This window comes from Trachemys scripta, chromosome 10, assembly GCF_013100865.1.
Source record: "Trachemys scripta elegans isolate TJP31775 chromosome 10, CAS_Tse_1.0, whole genome shotgun sequence".
Classification (NCBI taxonomy): Eukaryota; Metazoa; Chordata; order Testudines; family Emydidae; genus Trachemys; species Trachemys scripta.
Genome location: NC_048307.1, coordinates 52,253,328 through 52,277,879, shown reverse-complemented (window position 1 = coordinate 52,277,879; position 24,552 = coordinate 52,253,328). Strand labels below are relative to the sequence as shown.

The window sequence follows — 24,552 nt, the reverse complement described above, 5'->3', positions numbered from 1 at the left end:
GTTGTAGCTGGCTGTCGGTACCGGGGATGGTGCAGTTCACGGAGATCTCCCCCAGGCGTGGTGCGATGGCTTTCACCAGGCGGTTCTGGATGGCGTTGTAGTGCAGCTGCCAGGCTCTGGACTGGGTTTGCAGCTGCACAGGACGTGAGGCAGGGTCTCGTTGGAGTAGCCACACTTCCTGCAACGCTTGTCTCGGTTCCCGTGGCGGACAGCTCCGTTGAGCGGGACGCAGTTGAGCCGGGCATGGTGGATGAACCGCCAGTCGGCGAAACGGGTGAAGCCGCCCCCGGCGAGGAAGTGGTTGCTGGCGTCCCTCTTGCTGGTCAACTCAAAAGCTTTACCCTGGTCTGGTTTACGCTTCAGGGTTTCCACGTACAGCGAGTGGATGGCGGCCTTCAGAGTCCTCTCCAGCAAGCCCCTGGCGCTCGGGGTGACGATGGTATTGTCGTCGGACCTGATCTGCGGCACCCAGACTCCCAGCTCCTGGCGCTCCTCACTCCACTCCCAGCGGCAGCCGATGCGCTTCCCCAGGCGACGCGTGGCATTGCGAGTGCGGGACCACAGTGAAGCAATGTCGCGCCCATCCCGTCCGAATTCCCATCCAGGGTGCCACTCAGGAAGGTGGCGATGTCTTGCTTGGAGGGGGCTCTGCTGATCCGCTTCTCCGTCACATCATGCAGGGCGTTCGCCGCGATGTTCCTTACCGTGGCGTCGGGACATGTCAGCAGGCGGGGGACGTTGGCGCCGCCGTGTCTGTGGGCAATGTAGACTAGCTCGTTGCTGGCTCTCTGGGGAAGGAACAGCCACTTCTTCACCAGCTTCCGGATGATCTTGTCTGCCTTGTTGAGGGGCACCTTTGCCACAGCGAATCCCCTTAGGGTGAACGAGATGAGTGGGATCAGGAAGGTGTTCAGGGCGTTTATCTTCTGCCACGGTGCCAGCAGGGAGGCATCAATCTTGGCGGCATTCTGCAAGATCTCCTGGATGGTGTCCTCGGGTGTCTGCCGGACATGGAAACCTGTTGGCGTACCCAGGTGCTGGTATGCCTGCCCCTCTGCCAGGGGGATGACGGGCTCACCCTGGATCTTGAACCCCATTGCCTGCACCGAGTCCCTTTTGCTGCCATCAATGTGCAGAGTTGCGCACTTCTTCGCATTGAAGCGGAGCCCCATCCAGTCAGTAGTTCGGCTGGTGGCATCTAGCATACCTTGGAGCCTCTCTGGGTTGTCCGCGGTCAGAACCAGATAGTCCGCATAGGCCAGAATGCTGATTTTTTTGCCATGCAGGTCGAAGCCGTTCGGGCCACTGGAGATGGCTCGGATGAGCGGTTCCATGGCCAGGTTGAAGATGATGGGGCTAAGGGGGCATCCTTGTTTCACGCCACGGCAGATGGGGATGGTGTCCTTGTAGAGGTCCCAGAGGATCTGGATGAAGGTTTCTGGCATCCTGAACTCTCCCAGGGTGGCAAAGATGTGATGGTGGGGTATGGACCCAAAGGCGTTGGTCAGGTCAAGCCATGCTACTGTGCACTGCCTCTTGGACCTCCTGGCTTCCTGGATGGCCGTTTGAAGGAGGAAGTTGTGCTCGTAGAATCCCTCGCAGGACATGAAACCCTTTTGCACTGAGCTGACAATGCCCCCGCACACTGACCAGTCTGTGATCCTTGCCGTGAGGCAGCTGGCATACAGCTTGTAGATGGTGGAGCTGGGGGAGATGGGCCTCCAGTTGCCAGGTCATCTCGTTCACCTTTTTTGTGGATGAGCACGGTCATGGATTTTTTCCAGGAGCGGGAAACACGATGGAACTGCTTGCATTTGTTGAAGATGGCAGCGAGCACCAAGCAGCCGGGGTCTCACTTCTTCAGCAGGGGGTAGCGGATGCCATCTTTTCCAGGGGCGGTGTTTTTGGTCCTCGTCAGCCTCACCTGCATCTCCTGCGGGGAAAATATCTTGCTCCAGGTCCTCCGTGAGGTCAATCCGGGGTATCAGGGGAAGGCACTCTGGGCATTGCAAGTTGGTCTGGGCCTCGTGATCAAACACGTCCTTGAAGTAGGAGTAGAGCCTCTCGGGCTGGATGGCACAGTAGGAGGAGGTCCCGTCGAGGATCTCCCTCATGGCTTTCGTCTGGTTCATCCTGTATAGTTTCTGAATAAGGGATGCAGCCGCCGGATCGTAGTGGTGGCCGATGTCCCCTCTCCTACCTTCTCTGGCGGTGTTGTTACGGCTCGGTGCAGGGAATCTGCGAGTGGCCCATGCGGCCTCCTGGGGTTCCCTCCTTCTGGATGTAATTTCTGCAGACAGTTCTGCGGTCAGTCTGTCCATCAGGGTGTCGAAGTTCTTGAAGTCCTCAGCCTTTGCCAGCTCCTCCATCCAGGCGGATTGCCATGGCGTGGCGACCCTCGCTCGCGGCCGTCGCTCCTCCTGCTGCATTGTCTCTGCAGGTTCAGGTGCTGCGGGGATGGTTTGCAGCCTTGTTGTCCCTCGGACTGGGGAGCAGTGTTCAGGTAGGTCTTGAGGCGGGGGTCCTGGTGCGGTGGGGAGGGCAGCTCTCGGTGTCTCCGAGGCAGCGCTGGATCTTCTGGGAGGGAGTGGGGTTCTGGAAACACTGGTGCTGGGCTTTGTGGGGGCGTGGTCGTGTTTGGAGGTGCTGGGGATGGTTCTGGTTCTTCTGCGGGCGGCATTTGGCTGGGGGGGTCCTCGGTGGGGCATGGGATTTTTGGCAGTCAGAGGCTCATTGGGTAGCCTTGGAGGTGGTGTTGGGTCTCCCGGGGGTGGGGTCTGGCCGTGGGATCTGGGGGCTGTGAGAGGCTCCTCCGTTGGCTGGATCTCGCCATGCAGCCTGGGGGGCGGTGCTAGTTGCTCCTACGGCAGGGCGGCATGAGGTTACCTGGCTGCACCATCTCGTATCCGTGTTGTGCTGTGACTCTGGGGATGCTGAAGCCAGACCATCGGTGGGGGTCAGGGTTGGAACCCGCAGGATATCAGTGGGATTCACCTTCGCGGTCGTGAGGGGTCCCTTGCATGTGGATTGACGAAACCTACATTTCTTTTGGGTCTCGAAGGGGAGATCGCAGCGGCTACACCGGAAAGCAATCCGTTTGTTGTAGGTTTTACAAACGTGTTTGCTGAGGGCCCCGAGGGTCTGGACTCCATGGACGGGGAGGCAGAAGGGGCAGAGGAGGAGACCTGTAGGGAGCGGGTACTGGAGGTAGATGCGGTCTTCTTCCCCTGCCTCACCCTCCGTGGGGTGGACCTCTGTTGTGCCTACAGACTCGCCAAGTGATTCCTCTGAGTCTGGTAGAGAAGCTTGAGGAGGTGAAGTCACTCTTGGGGGGGGCGCTGGACTCACTGGCCACGATGTCTCTTTGCCCGTAAGGACAGCGTGCAGCATCGGGATCTTGGGCTCTGAAGTGCATTCCCCTTCGAGTGGCCCTCCTCCAGACAGCCGGGTGGTAAGTAGTTTCGGGGTCTGGGGTTGAGGAGGTGGTTCCTTCCAGAGCATCCCTCTCTGGAGCAGAGGGGCAGTGATCAGCATCCTGGCCCTGGGTCGTCGGGGGGGTCCTCCGGTGGCAGCCTTCTCTGGAGCAGCAGGGCAGCGCTCAGCATCCTGGTCCTGGGAAGCAGGCGGGGTTCTCCGGGGGTGGTCCTCCTGAAGAGCTGTTGAGATATTCTTGCTCCTGGATGTGAGGTCCCAAAGAGCTGTTCTTCTGGTGCCAGGTCTCCCTGCAGAGGTGTCCACGGGGGTTTTCTTCAACCAGCTCCTAATGTTTTTATGCTTGCAGGTGGTCCGGGTCTTCCGTGAGGCACCAAGGGTGGTCTTCAGGATAGGTTTCCGCTGAACTTTCTAGGAAGTAGGGAACGCAGGAACAGCAGCAGCCAACGACAGTGTAGCTGAGAATGAAGAAGAGTTTTCTTCCGAAGTAGCAGTAGTGGAGTATATCTTCAAAGCAGCATCAATTTTTTCAAAAATGGCTGCAGGAGATTCCATCTTCAGGACGGGTGTTTTCAGATGTCCATCAGAAAAAATTAAACTGATAAGAACAGGTAGTACACTTGATCTTAGCTCATAGAGAGCCGAATCTTTAGAGGGACTTAATGTTACACAGGTTCAAGATTCTGAAGAGGGCTGCTTAAATTCCTTGAAAATGTTTTCTCACTAGATTATTTTCATTTACACACAAACTCGTTGTCTTAAAAACAAAGAGGCTACTAAATTGTGGGTCTAAACTAAATTGACAGTGTCCTTTAAATCAACAATACCACTCTCCACATAATGATCAACAGTAATATTTATGAAAAATCTCATTTTTAGTAGATTCAGTATAGGACATTTTTTTTAAACAAGTTATGGGTTTTTAATGCACCAGCTATACTGTAGCTATAACTGGGGGATGAGCTTAGAATGTTCTTAAGATTTCTTTTCACTTTGTTCAGTTTATTTTGTGTGTGTGTGTGTTTTTACCCAAATAGACTTGTAGCATCAATTTGCATCAGCATTTTCTGTTGCTGTTCTTGACACTTCACCCAATGGGATGCTCTTAATGTCAAGAGGGGGAGAAACTGCTGTCTTCCTGGAAACAAGGAATGAAACAGCTGAAAAACAACCTTCCATATCTTGCCAACAGCTGGACTATCTAACAACAAACTTTGACAATGTAAGCAAAGGAGAGCATAACACATGAAGAACTGTGCTTAGATGTTATTGACAGATAATAGAATGGACTTCACTTAACATAAACTTGAGTTAATTCCCCATAAACATGCCCTCCTCTCCCCCTGCCGCCCCCACCCCCCTGCGGCAATTAGACTAGCCTCAAAATAATGTGCCTTCCTATAAACCAACTCTTGTTGGTTTGGTTATTGATTGAATCTCTTATGAAAAGTCACATTTTCCAGATCAAGTTCCATTCCGCTGCTTAGCTCTCTAATGATTTTCAGTACTTTTCTTCCTCACAACTTTCCAGACTAATAGATTTCACTTGGCAAAATATTATATTAACTTAACATGGGCATAGGGTAAACAAGATTTGTTAGGCATTGTCCTGGTGAGTCCATCTGAAGCAGTTTTGCACTTAAACTCTGCTTTCTCTTGTCTCTTCCTCTAGCCCTTATGCCTAGAATTAGTTTTAACATATGATTCTGGGAACATTTTGTTGCAATTAAAAGGACAATATTTAGAATTCCTATAAAGCCTTAAGTTAAATCATGTGCTTACAGTTAGCTGAAGTGCTGTGCTGAATCACAGGCCTAGAATTTTAGGTACCATCATATTCTAATACCTTGAGTAAATATAACCCCAATAAAGTAACTGATCAAGTTATTTCATGTTGACTCCTATTTCCAATGCTTTTTTAGTAATGTTTTATGTTGACATTTGTAAATTAAATTTCCTCCAGTAATCAATCTTAAAAGACATTGCACAGACTGCTAGAAATTATTTTCATGTATTCAAGTTGACCCTTGTTGTAATAGATTACTTTAATAATATTTAGTACATGTCACATGTATAGTTCATTGCATCTGCAAATGTCAAATTTTACTATACCTCTGTAATTGCCCCAATATAAAGATATAGAAACTGATGCAGAGAGGTGAATTGACTTGTCAAACATACCACAGTCAGTGGCCAAGCCTGGGTTAGAACATAGGTGTTCCTTGTTCCCAGTCCTAGGTCAGAGCCATAGACTGCGCTGCCTCTCTAATGGTTATAACATTATCCATCAAATATTTAAAATTCATTTCTACTTGTCTCTGCAACATGTTTGATGACATTTTACTTTTAATACAGGAAGTGGTCTTAATTATTTAATCCCAAGTCAGCAAAACACTTAAACTTGTTCTTAACTTAAAGCCAACATTTAACGTTAAGCACAGGATTAAGTGCTTTGATGGATCGAGACTTCATCATATATGAATAAATTACCTTACATTTTTTAAATTGCTGTTTTTTCCAACCATTTTCTCAGACTCCTGAGAATCTAAAATGGTTTTAGTTCTTGCATTCACTTTTTTCAACATCACAGATGTTAGGCAAAGAAATTGTACAAGGAAATCAAATTTAAAATAAGTCACACAGAGTTCAGAAGGAAAGTGAAACTGCTATTCTCTGAAAAGCTGATTCTCACCTTTGGAGACCAACATTAACATATAATATGAATTATGCAGGCTCAGACAAAGGGTGAACAGAATTTCTTTGAATTCTAAATATAGTCCTTTTAATTACAACAAAAATGTGCCCAACATCATGTCTGAGAACAGATTTTCCTCTTATGATTTGTTAAAATATGTTTTGAGGCAGGAATTGTCATCTTGAAAGTCTAGTTAGTGTCTAGCACGCTGAGTGCTGTCAGAAACGTACAATGATTAAACAGAAATGGTTTACCTATTACAGGTCAGATTTGGGAATGCCAGACTGATTTCTGCTAACAGTGTGAGTTAGATTTTTTTGCCAATACATGAATGCTGAGGCCAAATTTTATTGAATAGTAGTATAGAACCTGAAGGCATCAGTGTCGTGGGGTATTAGTGAAAAGTTTGATTTGCCTGCACTTTTCCTCTGTACTTTAAATGGAAAAATAAAGAGTCCATTGAGTAAATTCAGTAGTGAGTGAAATGAACAGAGCTAAAATTTACAAATGCAACTGAGGCATTTAGGAACTTAAATCCCATTGACTTTCAATGGAATAATTCTGATCGATTAGGGTTTTTTGAAAAATTTGGCCCAGAGCTCCAGCTTCAAGATGAAGCCAGCTGTGGACAGCACTGTAGAACTTGGAGATTCACTGGGCAGTTGAATAGAGTGACCATACGTCCCGTTTTGACTGAGACAGTCCCTTTTTTAAGCCCTGTCCCAGCTGTCCTGACTTTTTTTTTTTTTTGTAAAAATGGGCATTTGTCAAAAAAGTGGGGTGCAGAAGAACGTGTGGGGTAAATGGTGATGCCAGCCCCAGGTGTGCGGGGGGTGGGGAGAGGAGGCAGGGCTCCGGTGAGCAGCGACGCCAGTCCCAGCCTTTGGGAAATATGGTCACCCTATGTAGTATGCACATCACTGCTCACCCGAGCCCAGCCTGCTCCCGTGCAAGAAGGAGGGCGGGCGAGTGGCTCAGGCCAGCCCCACGTAGTGGGGCTCAGGTGAGCCCTGCCTGGTTTTCTGTTTTCCCTTTGGGGAATATGGTCATCTTACAGTTGAGCCACACATTGTTGTGTCATCATAAGTGGAATTAGAAGCCGTGCAACCTAGATTAGAAATGATCCTTCTTTTTCAGAAATGGCTTAAGAGTAATTGTGTTCAACAGAAAAAAACTTCCCCAAAGAGGCCATTGGGGCATTTAGTCTCTTGTTAACCTCACTGCTGGTTCCACTGGAGAAATGTACAGTTGTTTCCTTGTAAAATGTTAATTTCAGTGATGAACTTTCAAGAGTCACTCTGTCAGAGGGCTATAGTAAAAGTCCAATTGTTTACTAAGCTTACTGTCCCTATGGACCAATGAATGTTAAAATAGCCTCTAACGAAACCTTAGCTTCTGGCTGGCTCCTGGCCTGTTATCCAGCTGTAAAAGCTATGCCACTTCAGCGCCAGTTTTCAATTCTACTTGATTAACAATTCACGCAGACCATGGGATGGTTGGGATGGATATTCAACATGCTGACACACGGAGGATTAGCTCTTCAACTGCTTTCATTGTTGGCACCTGGAAGCTGCTATTTTGATACCCATTGTTACTACATCAGTGATCAGATGAGAGACGCGTGACATGCGACACTAGAAGTGTTTAAAACAACGATCCACTACTCAGAGTATGTCTGCTGCAGTGGCAGTGTGAGACTGAAGCTCATAAACATAGCCAAGCTGGCTTCAATCTAGCTAGCTCAGATCCCAGAACAGTGAAGCTGTGGCAGCCTGTGCTTCAGCACAGTTTATATAAGCCCACCCGGAACCCTGGGAAGTTACGGGACTAGGCAGTGCCAGAGCTTATGCTGCTGCAGCTTCACAGCTCTAGGACTCTCTAGCTAGTTAGATTAAAGATACCTCAGGTGTGTCTACACCAGCTGCACCCCCAGCCTGGGATTTCAGTGTAGCCATACCCTCAGAAATATTGATATGGAAACTTGAAGTATACAGACCACTTCCCGTTTAGAATGAAAAACAGAAATATCTTAAGAACTCTGTTTTGCTGTAAACTATAAATACCATGGAGCTGTTTTAAAAAGGACTGTTTTAAACTGCAAAATGCACATTAAAATGCATCAAACTTAATATAAAGATGTCTTCATGAAAAGCCTGCAAGATCACAGCTTCTGGTCTAACCCAGGAGCTGGAGTAGCAAGTGCAGAATGGCTGTCCTGCCCTGTACCCACAGGTTGGGGTAGATTCCATCTCTGTAACCCGCCTATCTAGTTTCTCCAAACAAAGCCTTTCATTCTGGCATCAGGCACAGATGGCTGGGACGAATTTAACCCAGAGAAAAGTATTTTTTTTTAATCCAAAGAACAATTTCACACTAAAGGGAATTTTCCAATAATTGGTGTTAAAATCCACATGTTGGATGTGATGATTTAGATCTGTCTTATGCTGGTGTAAATCAGAAGTAACTTCATTGAAGTCTATGAAGCTAGACCTTGTGTAAAACAAGTTTAAGTTAGAGGAGAATCAGGCCAGGGAGACAACTTGGGTCTTTCTATTAATTCATTCTAAGCAGGTCCCACTCTAGTGCAGGACAAAATTAGGAGTTGTAGATTTCAACTTTCACAAAGCTATTCAGAGCCTGTGTATCCTTATGGCTCTTCTATGGCAAAAAGTGGCTTTAGTCCAATGAGAACAAGAAGTAAGCTCTGTAACTAGAAAACGATTAACAGCTAAGAAATTAGTAAAAGGATTCAGAGATACTTTTTTCTTTGTATCAAAGAAGAAATGCATGGACAATTTAAAATGGTTGTTTTTCCAGTGGACTGAAGTTATTACACTGGCTAATGCTGAATCTCATTTGTCATTCTTAAATAATAAGTCAAGTAACCAACTCAAAGCTCTCGATAATGTAGGTTGTATGTCTGAAATCAAGGAGAGAAGGAAAAAGCAAGTTAAGCTTATTGAATATGTAGAGAGAGATGCTGGAACGGTAGAGTTACGATTATTGCGCTGTACCGAGTCTACGTGCTATTTCCTGACCCGAGACTAAACACTTTCACAGTTTCTTTGCTTCAGTAGCAGTTTTCAGGCTGTAAAAATATAAGGCTTCTATTGCAGTGAATCAAATAGTATCAGTTCAGCTGCATGGACAGAGGCCGAACTGACATTTGTAAAAGAGGATTGTTTATATTAAAGCTGAATGTCTTTCTTTACTTTATTTCCTTACTGACCAAAAATTCAGAACAGAGCACGACACATCCTGCTGTTGGTTATAACACAGACCTGTCCATTGTTTTCATTGGAAAACTCTCTATACAGAGGCTCCTGTAAGACATGGCCTATAGAGTAAGAACACAAATATATACGGGAACTGGATATGGAGCTTTTTCCCCACTAGGTTGCTGCATCAAATTTTGTCCCAAGCTTGTATTGACAGAAATTTGTTCTTGAAATAAGGTGACAGTTGCAGCCAAGTTCTAAACGGACAGGTGTCTGCATCACACCTTTGGCATTCATCAGCACTGCGTAGTCTCAACAGAAAGACCAAACTGAGTAAGCACTGAAACTGAACAGCTCCACCTTGAAGTCTATCCCTTTGGCTCAGAACTGAGGTGAGCTGGAGAAGCTGCCAGTGCTATTTATACAGTTCCCAAAGCACATTAGGAAATTTACAGAACAAAGAGATGTGATCCATGCCCAGCGTATCTTTACAATCTAATTTAGATATGATGAAATGAGTAAGAGCAACAAACAACAGAATGGGGGTGGTGCAAGGGGGCATGAATAGCAGTTAGGCTGTGCTCACACACATCTTGGTTTGTGCATAAATAAGAGTTGGGTCTGAAGTCTTGACAATCCAGCACATTTTGGTCATCTCTGTCCCCAACCACAAAAATATTGTACTATTTAAAATGTCTCTTTGGAGTAAGTTGAATGCTCAATAAAGGTGCTGGACTGACAGCCCGGCAAATCAAAGTCCTCGGCTTATTAATAAACTAGGTACAAAAACATAGAAGACTGGCAACTTCCCCTCATGGCCCTGCCAATGTACTTCAATAGACAGCAATGACCTCAAGGAACCTTCTCCATAGTTGAGACGGTAGCTCATATATTCAAAACCCATTTGATTGATGACCCCGCTGCCCAGGCTGCCAATAGAGGGGTCAAATGCAATGCCTGTGTTTGGTCATTCATGTGAAATTCATGTTACATAGACAACAGAACAGCTGTTAGATGGCATCCACATTAAGGCCTCAATCCTGCAACTTTACAATTGTGACAGACTGCTGCCCCTGCATAGAGCCTACTGAAGTCAATGGGGCTCCATGCCTGGGTAGCAGAATATCTGTATGTAAGAAGTTTCAGGATCAAGGTCTAAGTCACTAATAGTGTTAACTAGATTCAATTGCTTACAACTGTCTATCTGTGTACCTGTAACCAATACCATAGGTCATCCAGCTACCCATTAAAAATGTCTCACCAATGTTTGGGTGGGAATAAGCATCTGAGTGAGTTTGGTGGTGCTGGGTACTGTTTGCTTTTATATTGCCAATTGGAACTCTTAATTTCCATATGCATCTTTGGGATCTTTATATTAAGCATGTGCATAAGTGCTTTACTGAATCAGAGCCTAAATACGTAACTCTGTTTCGAGAAATGAAGTAATGAGTCACACCCTCAAAATAAGACACAATTTCTACCGACATTCAGAACCAGATCAACAATTCCATCTGTGAAGTTGTGCAGTCTATATGGTTTTATAAAAACATGATAATAAGTGAATATAATGTAACTGAAATATGCTTCATGCAAAAGGTCTCTTGTAAAGTATCATTACAAAGCTTATAATCTACTGAGTGTGATCATCCTATTTGTATAAATGTACCACTCTTGTATCTAAAACTAGAAATATAAAAAATAACTCTGAGGGCCTATTGTAATTATGCAAAGTGTGGGCCATTAATGGTGGTTTGGAATCTTGATGACTCCCATTAACCAGGACCATTGTCTGCAGATGGCTGTGTTTTACCTGTGAGTCTTCCTGTATACGTGTGTGCTGGCAAGTGAGTAATGAAGTCTTGCAGTGACATGTGATCATGTCACCTGAAGTGGAATCCATCTTTAACCTGGTGCTTTTCCAGTGAGGGGGGTGGAAACCCAGAGGGAGAAAGGGTTCCTGCCTTATGCAAAAGATATATAAAGGGGTGGAACAGAAAAAAGGGGAGAGAGGAGCCATCATGAAGAATCCCTTAGCTACCACCTAAGCTGAAACAAGAGTTGTACCAGGGGAAAGAATTGTGTCCAGGCCTGGAAGGTGTCCAGTCTGAGGAAAAAACTTACTGAAGCATCTCTGAGGATGAGATTATCTGTATTTAGTTTGATTAGACATAGATTTGCATGTTTTATTTTATTTTGCTTGGTGACTTACTTTGTTCTGTCTGTTACTACTTGGAACCACTTAAATCCTACTTTCTGTATTTAATAAAATCACTTTTTACGTATTAATTAACTCAGAATATGTATTAATACCTGGGGGAGCAAACAATTGTGCATATCTCTCTATCAGTGTTATAGAGGGCGAACAATTTATGAGTTTACCCTGTATAAGCTTTATACGGTGTAAAACGGATTTATTTGGGTTTAGACCCCATTGGGAGTTGGGCATCTGAGTGCTAAAGAAAAGCACACTTCTGTGAGCTGCTTTCAGGTAAACCTGCAGCTTTGGGGCAAGTAATTCAGACCCTGGGTCTTTGTTGGAGCAGACGGGAGTGTCTGGCTCAGCAAGACAGGGTGCTGGAGTCCTGAGCTGGCAGGGAAAATAGGAACAGGGGTTGTCTTGGCACATCAGTTGGCAGCTCCCAGGGGGGTTTCTGTGATCCAACCCATCACACCATCCTGCTGTGTTTCTCAGCAATAAACATTCTGAGAGGGAAAGCCACTGGTCAGTCTCAGAAAAAGAATGTTACATCATTGTGTATGCTCTGGAGAAGCTATGCCCATACATTTGGGGACAGCGGTTCCACCTGCAGACTGACCATGCTGCACTGTAGTGGCTTCACACAGTCAAAGAGACTAACAAAAAACTTATTTGGTGGAGTTTAGCTCTGCAAGACTTTTTCCCAGAATCAGCCGGGTAAAAATGTCCCGGCATTCTAAGTCATATAGTCCCTGAAATGTAAAAAATACTGTTTAGTTCTTCATGTAATTATTAGTAAAATTAGAGGTGCATGTATCTTATTAACTGTTTCCTAAACCTCCAGGAAGAAATTCCAGCTGATGTGGACCTGACCTGAACCAGGCTAGCCAGCACCATCTGTGATTTGGGGGACATGTGATAAATAAAGTGGGGGGATAGCTCCCTTTGATGGACACCCAGCCAGCCAGTTAGCTGTAAAATCCCTCTTGGTAGCTGCTGTTTACTTGCTTTACCTGTAAAGGGTTAAAAAGTCCGCCAGGTTGGAAAAAAAAAAAAGTGGGCACCTGACTAAAGAGCCAATGGGAAGGTTAGAACTTTTTAAAAAGGGAAAAGAAACTTTCCCTTTGTTGTTCTCTGGACTGGAGGGACACGGAGCAGCAATGCTATAAGCAGAAATGCTGTGTAAGGTTTGAACCAGCTTCATGGCAACGAAATAGTTAAGCTAGAGTAGGGCAGCCTGTGCATGAAGTTGAGGTCAGGAACCGAAACCCTAGAAAAACTAGTCTTCCCAAAGCGACACACCACGGAGAAGACAGACCCAGATCAAGCCTAGACATCCAGCTCCATGACACAAATGCAGGGAAAGGATGGGGGACCGGGAACTTCCTAGGAGGGAAGGGTCAGCCCTCCCCAACCCGAGATCCAGGTGCCAGGATGGAGGGATGCCTTTAACTCAGGCCAAGTTCTAACTGAGGCAGAAAGGAATTTCTTCCTAGAGATAAGCGTTTGGAAGCAGAGGACAAGCGTTTGGAGGCAGAAATGGAGGCAAAGTGCTTGGAAGTGGAGGAGAGGAGAGGGGAGAAGTGCTTGGAAATAAAGTGCTTGGAGATGGAAATGGAGCTGAAGCGCTTAGAGCTAGAAAAGGCTAAGCTGGATCAACCAGGTAACCCTAACAGTCCTTCTCCAGGTACCGCTCCTCATTCCAAGAAATTCCCCACATACAAGGTAGGCGATGATCCAGAGGCCTTCTTAGAAAATTTTGAAAGGGCCTGCCTTGGATACGACACCCCTATAGACCAGTATATGGTGGAACTGAGGCCACAGCTCAGTGGACCCTTAGCAGAGGTGGCAGCTGAAATGCCTAAAGAACACATGAACAAGTACAAACTTTTAAAACAAAAGGTCAAAATTAGAATGGGGCTAACACCTGAGCATGCCCGCCAGCGGTTCAGAGCCCTAAGGTGGAAACCAGAGATGGCATTTTCCTGACACACCTATCACATTGTAAAAAAATTGGGATGCCTGGATATCAGGAGCAAATGTTAAACCTCTGGAAGATCTGTTTCTCCTAATGCAAATGGAGCAGTTCTTAGAGGGCATTCCTGAGGAAATGGAAAGGTACATCTGTCAGGGTTCCCTCTCCACTCTGAACTCTGGGGTACAGATGTGGGGACCCGCATGAAAGACCCCCTAAGCTTATATTCCACCAGCTTAGGTTAAAAACTTCCCCAAGGCACAAATTCCTCTCCTTATCCTTGGACGGTATTGCTGCCACCATCAAGTGATTTAAACAAACATTCAGGGAGGAGCCACTTGGAGCCCTATCTCCCCCAAAATATCCCCCCAAGCCTCTTCATCCCCTTTCCTGGGGGGCTTGAGAATAATATACCAACCGATAGGTTAACAAAGTGAGCACAGACCAAATCCCTGGTTTTTAGGACACTGAAAATCAATCAGGTTCTTAAAAGAAGAATTTTATTAAAAAAAAAAAAAGTAAAAGAATCACACCTGCAAAATCAGGATGGAAGATAACTTTACAAGGTAAATAAAAAGATTTAAAACACAGAGGATTCCCCTCTAGGCTCAACTTCAAAGTTACAAAAACAAGAATAAACCTCCCTCTTAGCATAGGGAAAATTCACAAGCTAAAACAAAAGATAATCTAACGCATTTCATTGCTATTACTTACAATTTCTGTAATTTTTAGATGTATCAATTCAGGATCTTTTTAGGAGCTAGGTTACCTGCTTGGTCTCTCTCTTTGTCCCAAGAGGGAACCAACAAAGAGAGCACAAACAAAACCTTTCCCCGCCTCAGATTTGAAAGTATCTTCTTTCCTCACTGGTCCTTCTGGTCAGGTGCCAACTAGGTTAATTGAACTGATTAACCCCTTACAGGTAAGTGATTCTGTACCTCTGGCCAGGAGGAATTTATGTTACTGCATACATAAAGGTTGTTACCCTTCCCTTTATATTCATGACAACATCCTAGATGGGAAGACCAAAACTGTAACCAAGGCGGGGAAGATCGGAACCAAACGGGTGGGGGTGGCAGAGAAGAAGAAAGCTAGTAGCAGTTGGAGCAGGAATACCAGAAGGGGCAACCTGAGATGACACCCCACCATCTAGGGTCAGCCCAAAACCCCACCTCGCAAGGAGGAACCCTCCACGCAGCCAGAGAGACCCCAGATGCCCTCCATCTGAAGAAGTGTTTTTTTACCCACGAAAGGTTAAGCTTAACTCCCTGACTCTTCCAAGAGAAAAAAAATCAATTCATATTCAAAGGGTGGGCTCCAGAGCAAAGTTGGCTGGCTTCCAGAAGCATTTGCTTAACCCCGTGTAACACAATATGACAATATAATTTTAAAATAACAGTGTAATTACTGGCCCATTTTCGAGATGTCTACCATCAGTGGTTTTTGAAGCTTAAATATATCCGAAGATCAAACGTTCTGGTAGCCTGCCTCAGATATGAATGGCAAAGCAGAACATTTACTTCTTGTATTCAAAATTTCTTCCTATGTCTTTGTACGGTGCCTGTCACAATGAGGCCCAATCCGGACTGCGACATTTGAGCACTACCTCAATACAAAAAGTAATTCCTGCAAGGAAATTACCATTCCCATGTAGTTATTGATGCTGTTCTTTTATTCCACTTTCTGCACTTCCTCTGCTGCTCTAGAAATTGCTATTATTATATAGTCACAGTCACAGGTTCTGCCACAGGATCTCAGGACATTCCTAATCAGGTTTCCCGTCAGCCACCACCAAGAAGAGGTAAACAGCTTTCTGCCACAATCCATTTCTACATCCTCCTCCACTGAACTGAAGTGCTAAAGGGCGAGTGTCAGAAATGCCATCAGATTTCTTGGCTGCTGTTTTTATCATCGTTGTATCTCAATTATTTGTTATTATATGTCATCGTATCAATAAGGACAGCAATATAAAACAGTTCAGTGGTTTCATAAATGGGTATGTTTGTTGTTCTGCCAAAAAATTGCAAACCTATACTTTAGCTGGGCTTGTAATTATCCAGATGTGCTGGTGGACATTATAATCATAGTGTGTGTGTGTGTATATATATATATATATCTCAGTGCATTGGCAAAAGAACTGCTTAATAGAAATGGATTACTGTCTTCGGAATGTAGGGTCTTTGTTATTGTCCAGTTTGTCCCACTCCAATCTGCTAACCAGGCCTAGCTGGTGGGCATTTTTACCTCTCTTTTCCTGTCCTCACACACAAAAGGGCTGAGTCTGATTAGCAGTTGCACTGATGTAGATCAGGAGCAACTTCAGTTAAGTTAATAAATGCCAGTTTCATACCAATGTGAGATGACAGTCAGCCCCCAGTCCAAAAGTTCTTCTTTTTTGATCTCTGATGTAGTTAATGCACAATCCATTTCAGCATGGTGTTTGTGTGGACAGGCTTTACATCATACCTCCATAACACACTATGAAAACTTTACCTTGAGTTTTACTTATCATCTTTGGCATTCTTCCCTTCTATGTCACAGAACCATGCTCAGTGCTTTCAAGAGCAAACAGACTGTAATCAAAATGAATGGAAGAGACCGAACATTTTCACTGACTGTTCCTCCAGGCCTTTCAATAGACTTCCTGCAAAAACAATTCAATGAAATTTTGCAATGCAATTTTTTTTCAATGAAAGCAGGCAGACGCGCGCTTCATGGTTGCATACTGTTTATTGTAGGGGGTATCCACACACAAACCTGACAATGTGGTTCCACCCTAAAAGTTACTTTTTAAAGATGGCATTTGGGGGTCCCATATCCACTGGCCTCACTAACTTCCATATTAAATAGACTCAGCTAGCAAGTAACAAGTGTTTTTTTTCCTACCTGACATTTCCATATTTATTGGGTTTAGGTGCAAGGAGCAGAGAAGGGGAACAAACTTGTGTCTGGGGCGGACGTAGCCTCCCAGTTCAATGGTTGCACTATACTAAACTGCTGAGGGGGCACTGACCACTCACAGCAACACCCTTCACCCCATCACCACAACTCTAATCCCAGCCTGCAAAGGGGAGACTCTGGGGGAGGGGGCCAGCCCTGCACCCCCCCGCAGCAGTGCCTCCTGTCCTGCGGGGCTATGCCCAGCTATCTGCTCCTTATGTTGCAACCTGGCACACGGGATCACAGTGCCACTCTGGATTGGCTCAGCCACCCTTCCATCTTGACGGAGGGGTAGCCAGGCCTAGCCTGGACAGCGCAGTGACCCGTGCACCAGGGCGCAACACCTGGAGCAGAGAGCCAGCCCAGTCCTTTGGGACAAGAGCCACCAGGGTGGGCTGGCTCTTCAACTCCCACTACCCAGGGGCCTCCCCTTCACAAGGGACTGGGAGAAGCGTATGTTCACCTGTTTTTGCACCCTTGCTTTCATGATTTCTCTGGTTGCAACTGAATCCATGAACCCCCGTAAAAGACTCCTATCCCTGCCTCTCCCCCCCTCCCACCTTGTGTAATATTACAGGCTGTGATGCTGAAGAGTAAGAGGCGATGACCAGAACACACAGAATCAGGCTTTTCCATATTTATCCCTTTCAAGAAAATAAGACGGAGGCAGCTACTATGTCCCCTGGAAAGCATTAACTCTGACAAGGATTTAGCGGTCATAATGGACCAACAGCTCACCGAGAGCTCCCAGCGCAATGCTGTTGTAAAATGGGCTAATGCCCATAATGGAGATGTAAATGGGAGTAACGAGGTGGTTTTACTTTTGTATACAGCATTGGTGAGACTAATTCTAATGCTACGTCCAGTTTGGATGTCTACATTTTAAAAAACATATTGAAAAAATTGGAGAGGGTACTGGGATAAATACCTTACAGCAAGAGACGTAAAGAGCTCAATCTGTTTTAGTATCAAAAAGAAAATTACAGGGTGATTTGATTACAATGTATAACTGCCTTCACAGGGAGAAAATACCAGGTACCTAAGGACTTAATCTTGTGGCGAAAGCATAACAAGAACCAATGGCTGGAAACTGAAGCCAGACAAATTTATATGAGAAATAAGGCACACATTTTTAACGGCAAGGATGATTAACCATTGAAACAAACTGCTAAGGCAAATGGTGGATTTTCCATCTCTTGATTATTATTATTTGTGTTACTGTAGAGCCTTGGAGTCCAAGTAATGGGCAAGGATCCCCTTGTGCTGTACCTGCCCCAAGCGTTGTCAATCAAGACTAGTGGATGCTTTAGCCAAATATAAGTAACTGAGCTCAATACAGGAGGTAACTGGGTGAAATTTAATGGTCTGTGATATGCAGGAGGTCAGACACGATGATCTAATAGTCCCTTCTGGCATTAAACTCTCTGAATCTATGAAAGGCAGGATGTGGGAAAATGTTCCAATGTTGATCTTTTTCTGCCTCTTCACTGCTCAGCTCTTGTTGTTTTTTCAGAGAATGAAAATAACATTTCATAATTACCTGCTCCCTGAACCCAAGGGCCTCTTGATTTAAAAAAGGAAAAAATGGGGACATGTAATATCGCATAGTTTAGTAGTATTAATAATAGTAGAGTGACTAGGATTAAGTGAGTCTTACAAGAAAAGACCTCCTTGGAGATATTTTAAGACATTAGCTCATGGTTTCTAACCAACAGCATTTGGTGTGGCATCTGAGCAGACCCTCGCATTATATATCAGGGCAGGTGCAGAAGACTGTACTATAAATACTTCCACCTTTAAGGAAATTAGCAGACTGTAGGGAACTGCCTTCTTGGATGACAGAAGTTCAGATGGGAACAGATCATTTTCTAAAGCAAAAATTGTAAAATCATTTTAGAAAATGCCAGTGGTTTATTACCCATTTTACTATTTCTCAATCTTAAATTAACACCTGCACTGCACATCTTAGAAACATGACTGAAAACATTCACAGTGGTAACACTGAGAGCTTTTAGTACATGCAGCTGTAATATTCACAGACATTTTTGCATGTGCGTGTTATCCAGTGGATTGAGCAGGGAACTGGGAGTCAAGATTCCCGTCTTACATTTCAAGTTAGTTCTACCCCTAACTTAAGCCTTGCTCCACTGAAGTCAATGGGAGGTTTTTCCATTGATTTCAATGAGCCCAAGATCAAGACTGAATTGTGGAACTGTGGGTAGGTAATTTATCCTCTCAGTTGCTTCAGTTTTATTTTCTCACTTTATACTCTGCATAATATACCTATCTCACCACAATATTATGTGGCTTAGCAAAGGGGGGGAGGGATAGCTTAGTGATTTGAGCATTGGCCTGCTTAAACCCCTGGTTGTGAGTTCAATCCTTGAGGGGACCACTTAGGGATCTGCAGCAAGAATCAGTATTTGGTCCTGCTAGTGAAGGCAGGGGATTGGACTTGATGACCTTTTGGGGTTCCTTCCAGTTCTCTGAGATAGGTATATATATACTATCTCAGAGAACTGGAAGGATATATATATATATATATACCTATCTCAGAGAACTGGAAGGAACCCCAAAAGGTCATCAAGTCCAATCCCCTGCCTTCACTAGCAGGACCAAATACTGATTCTTGCTGCAGATCCCTAAGTGGTCCCCTCAAGGATTGAACTCACAACCAGGGGTTTAAGCAGGCCAATGCTCAAATCACTAAGCTATCCCTCCCCCCCTTTATATATATATATATATATTTTATATTTATTGTAAAACTCTGAGATCCTTAGCTGAAAAGATCAAAACAAACTGTTGGCAAAGCCTGCCTAATTGATCAGTAATTGTGATTTTTTTTCTGACCCCCAAAATTCATGTTGTTCTCTCCATCCCAAATTTATTTTTATGGAGCCTAATTATAAAAATGTTTCAGATCTCTGGGAGACCTTTGTTCAAATCAGGTTTTGCCTGTACTGAAATAAATTAGTGTTGCTAACTCTCTCCCTGCATAAAACAGACCTATGAGCTCATACAACTGACCTATTTGAGTGCTTAATCACCTTTATCTGTTTGCCAAGAACTGGCAAAACCAGTCCTCATCAGTAGCTAGGTGTCATGTTTTAACAGCTCAGACACAGCCATTCAGGGAAAGAAGAACAGAACAACAATTAAAAAAAAAAAAGTTTCAGAGTAGCAACCATGTTATTCTGTATCCGCAAAAAGAAGTGGGCTGTAGTCCACGAAAGCTTATGCTCTAATAAATTTGTTAGTCTATAAGGTGCCACAAGTACTCCTGTTCTTTTTTTAAAAAAAAAAGAGTGTGTGTGTGTGAGAGAGAGAGAGAGAGAGAGAGAGAGAAACCTGACAAATTCAAAAACCCTGTTTGAAATGCATCTGTGGTGAAAAGTTTTATTCCTAAAAAACAGCCTTATCAGTAAGGGATTTGTTTCAAGGCAATATGCATATGAATACTACATCTCTTTACTCTTTTGCATCTGATGCCATGCATCTGAAGAAGTGGGTTTTTTACCCACAAAAGCTTAAGCCCAAATAAATCTGTTAGTCTTTAAGGTGCCACCAGACTCCTCACTGTTTTTGTGGATACAGACTAACATGGCTACCCCTCTGACATTTGCTCCTTTGTGTGTTTTCAGAATCTTCAATGAGACCTAACCTGAGCTCTGAACAAAGAGAGACATCCCTCCCAAGTTACATTCCATGGCTGCATGTGGTTTAAGAAAAGGCAGCTTCCAGTCATGTTCTGAGAGGTAGAACCATCTAGCAATTAAGCTTTCTAGATAACAGACCCCTTTGTTGTAGGGAAAACTAAAAGTATTGTTTAAACATACTCTTTCTGTATCTTTCTTCTCTGTGTTGTCCAACTTTAAAAAGCCTAATTTATTTAACAAAACACAACATAACTGCAATAGGTATTTTCCTCTAGCAACATCAATTATCTTTGTCATCTTGCCAGAGACAGGTAAAACAGTTGTTAAGGAGCCAGTGTGCTTGTTGTGAATTACAACCTCAACTCAGCCAAAGTGCTATGGCAGAGATCTCTGGCTAAAAGTGGTGAAAGAGTAACTGGAGCTAACAGTAACGTATGAGTATTATCGTTACCTTGGAAAATTAGTGTTTGTGCTGCATCATTTTTCAGTATTCATAATTAACTTCAGAACATACTTTCCTCAAGTATCACTTTTTAAAGCAGAGAGAGAGAGAAAGCAGTCGTATATATCTCTTAAATGCAAGGCCTACCTTTTCTAGACAGATGGAGCAGAAATACCCAAGCAACTTGAAATGCTCAGTAAAAGGTAAGATGAACATGTTTGTACATGTTTGTACTTCTCTTCTCCTCTATCAAAAAAACAATTTAAATCACCTCTAAAATTCAGATCCATGGGAGACCGTGGAGTCTTGATATAAACAAACTTCACTAACCAGAGATTATAGTGTGAGAAGAACCTCAAGATTTCCTTTTTCCTGGGGAGGTGGCAACTTCCTCTAGGTATCTTCCTGAGATCCAAGGATTGCCCCCTCCGTCTCCCTCCCCGCAATATACACATTACTTTCCAACTTCCCCATCCCACCCTTGAGGCTCCCAGGTCAGGGCCAACATCCTTTCAGCTAAAGGGAACTGAATGCGAGTCTTGTCAGAGCCTATGAGCCCCACTCCTTAATTGGCTCTTCAGGATGTTTTTTTAATTTTGCAAGACATTCATTCTACCCAGAGGGCAACAGAACTACCTCATACTATTCCCAGCCCCACAGCATTTTACACTTTTCAAGTCATTTTTAGTTTGGAACCCTAGCATCTGCGTGAAACATATTGCTCCATTTCAAAATAAAATCGGTTTGCCATGCAAAATGTATTTAGGTTTTGTTTTTTTTAAATCCATACTAACCCAGGTAAGAGCCCAATCCTGCTCCCACTGAAGCTAATGGAAGTTAAAGAGGCAGTCACAAATAAATGACTAAGCAGACAAATTAATTTACAAAGGATTTTTAAAAACAGACTCTTTGTTCCTATCTAGCAACAGAGGGTCCTGTGGCACCTTTGAGACTAACAGAAGTACTGGGAGCTGCTTTTTACAGATTCAGACTAACACGGCTACCCCTCTGATACTTGTTCCTATCTAGTTATACTTAAAATATATTCCACACAACTTTGTCTTATGACACCTCAGCCAGATGGAATTAACCATTGACACCTAGTCTCAGTTGAAATCCATTTTAAAGGAAGACAGAGGGAAGAATTTCATCTTCTAGAGATATCCCTATTACTATCTTTTACTCTTGTAGGACAATCAGATACCATCGCAATGAGCACTACAATTATCCTTTACTGTAGGGATAACAATAAAGAAAGCATATCCTTAGCTGGTAGGGTGACCAGATGTCCTGATTTTATAGGGACAGTCCCGATTTTTGGGTCTTTTTCTTCCATAGGCTCCTATTACCCCCCACCCCCATCCCGATTTTTCACATTTGCTGTCTGGTCACCCTATTAGCTGGTGAAATTATACATTCTGTAGTAGAGATTGGTCCAAACACCTTTGACTTTACACCATTTGATATGTGAACTCAGATCCTGCAAATGGCCACTGCCTTTATAATGTGCTGAAACCAACCCACAGACCCAAACTCTGGTGAGTTGAAATTACGGGTTGTTTGTTTTTTGGTTTGTTCCACCTCCTCCCCGCCCCTCCCCCGTTGATTCTCTGAACACTGAAATTCAAAGGGAGATGGGTACTTACCTCCCTTGGCTCCTTTGATTCACAGCTCTAATTGCCCCAGCAGCTAGAGTGACCAGAAAACAAGTGTGAAAATTTGGGACACTTTTTTTTTTTCCTGGGGAGACAGGTATAGTTGCCTATATAAGGCAAAGCCTCTACTATCGGTACAGTCCCAATAATATCGGGATGTCTGATCACCCTAGCAGCAGGTAAGCATGCTAGAAGCTGTTGGAGCTTGGCCTATGCTATGGCTAACATTGATTCAGTTGAACCAATCATAGTCTCATTGAGGAATTTTCTGCTAAAATTCCTTAATCCAGACAAAAGCCACATGAGGTTGGTTCATTGCCACCTTTGTGCAATCAAATCCTGCAGATCATGCACTTCCTCATACAGCACAATTTACTTTCTTAAATTGTGAGAAGGCACACCTGTGTTGTGTTTGTCAGGGTCTGAGAGATCCTGTTGTATCTTGCTCCTTGTGCTAATGAGACATTACACCTTCTTTCACTATGGAAAAACCACAATAGGGAAAATAAGTCTCCATTTAATTATACATCATTTTCTTAATTGTTTTCAGGGTTGCTTGAGTCTCATTTTTAACTTAAACTATCTAAACATTTCCTTCAGACATTTCAGGTTTTGTGTAAATCTTTTAATTTCATATGAGCAGAGCCCAGGAGTAGCAACCATCTATCATTTCACTCGCATCTACTTGCCTTCGTTCTTTACAGCACAAACTATGCAAAGCTTTATATAGTTGTGTTAAACAAGATCTACCTAACTCACATACCAGACCAGTTGCCTCAACATTTTCTGTAGTTTAACTGCCCAATAAGCCCAAAATAAATTGCTAGAAAGTTAACACTTGCACCTCTTTTATGTGTAAGGGCAGTTTCCTACCCGCCCCCTCCCTCCCAGTTAAGAATGTGATGAAATATTAGAGAGGAAATATGATAGACCCCAGAAGTGCTTACAAGTTGTTTGGTCAACCTTATCAACTCAGCTATTTTCAGTGGGGGCAAGTCCATCTCTTTTACAACAGGTTGTGAACTACTCTGGGGGCACAGTGAACAAACTCCTCCTCCTTGTCACAGACACTCAGAGAAATCCTTCTGGCTGCAACATTCTTTTGTCTGGGGTTTGGTTGCAGTGATGCTTGCTCAAAAAACAACTAGGAAAACTGTAATAAAAAAATGGTCTATTAGAAGGAGATGTGGGAAGTAGACATGCCTGTTTATAAATCAATCCCTATTTACAATACTGCGTTTTACTTAAATTATTAATATTACAATAGTGTGTAGAGGTCCTAGTCAGGATTGTGCTAGGCACTGTACAAACACAGAACAAGAGACAGCCCCTATCTCTAAGAGCTCACAATCTGCCTACATTCCATTAGGAATATAATTTTTCTGTCCATTCAGGTAAATTGATGATTTTTTACAAATGTATCCCCGTGTGTGCCAGGAGAAATGAATCCATTTTTAAAATGCAGAAAGTTAACCCCTAGCAGGCCCCCTTGCCTTCTTTCCCCATACTGTATTCCCAAATCTGGCAGTCCCAGTAGAAATGTAGTAACAAGCCAGAAGATGATCGGCTCCAGTTGTGGTTACAAAAATATGACTTCCTGCCTGCGCAAAGGGCAAAAGCGAAGAAAGTTTCACCAGCCCTGTACATCCTTGAGCCTCAAGGCTCTTGGGGTTTCCTTAAAGCTGTGTGTGAAAATTGTGAATGGATTTGTGAGACAGACTCACACACACACACACCCCTCCAGACTTTACCACACCCCACGGAATGACCGGCCCCCAGTTAATGCCTATACATTGTGGGCTGTTAGAAACCTGTTGTTACAGGAAGGGAGGAAAGCTCGGTGGGCTCCCAGTGCTGTTTGAGCTGGGATTTATTGGAGGCTGTGGGATGGGACGAGCCAGCTCCGCTACGGAGCAGAACAATCACCCAAGCGCTCGACTCAAGCCAGTACTTTGCAGAATGGGCATTTCAGGCATAACTTCGCTCCCTGCAGACAATCAGCTCCGGCTCACAGCATCACCCGTGCAACCCGCTCTGGCCTGCCCCCGGCAGCGGCAAACGTCCCGTCCCGCGTATTCAGAGTAGACACAGGCACAAATCTCTCTGCCCCTGCCTGCCTTCCCTCCCTAGCCCGTCGGATCCCATATATAGTCATATCCACGGTCAAATGGCAGGCGACAGCGAATGGGAGAGCAGAAGCTGGAGGTGGAAAAAAGCAGGGAGTGAGCGAGAGCAAGGGGGTAGGGACGAGGCCAGGGGGCGGGGGGGAGAAAAGCCCTCTCCAAAAAAGTATTGGATGGCTGGCTTGAGGAATGCAGGCAGCCCCCGTGGAACGTACATAT

The 24,552-nt window shown here is 44.3% G+C and overlaps 1 long non-coding RNA gene across 2 annotated transcripts; it reads right to left on the bottom strand.

Moving 5' to 3' along the window:
* Positions 1-20,774: 20,774 nt before the first annotated feature.
* Positions 20,775-24,433, bottom strand: LOC117884430. Of its 2 annotated transcripts, XR_004647559.1 has the most exons (5): positions 24,162-24,433; positions 23,158-23,363; positions 22,612-22,690; positions 22,202-22,244; positions 20,775-20,801 (listed from the first exon to the last, which is right to left on the bottom strand). It is a non-coding gene; the product is annotated as an uncharacterized LOC117884430 (long non-coding RNA). The 2 variants fall into 2 exon arrangements; XR_004647558.1 differs by having other exon boundaries at positions 23,158-24,433.
* Between the last annotated feature and the right edge of the window lie 119 nt (positions 24,434-24,552).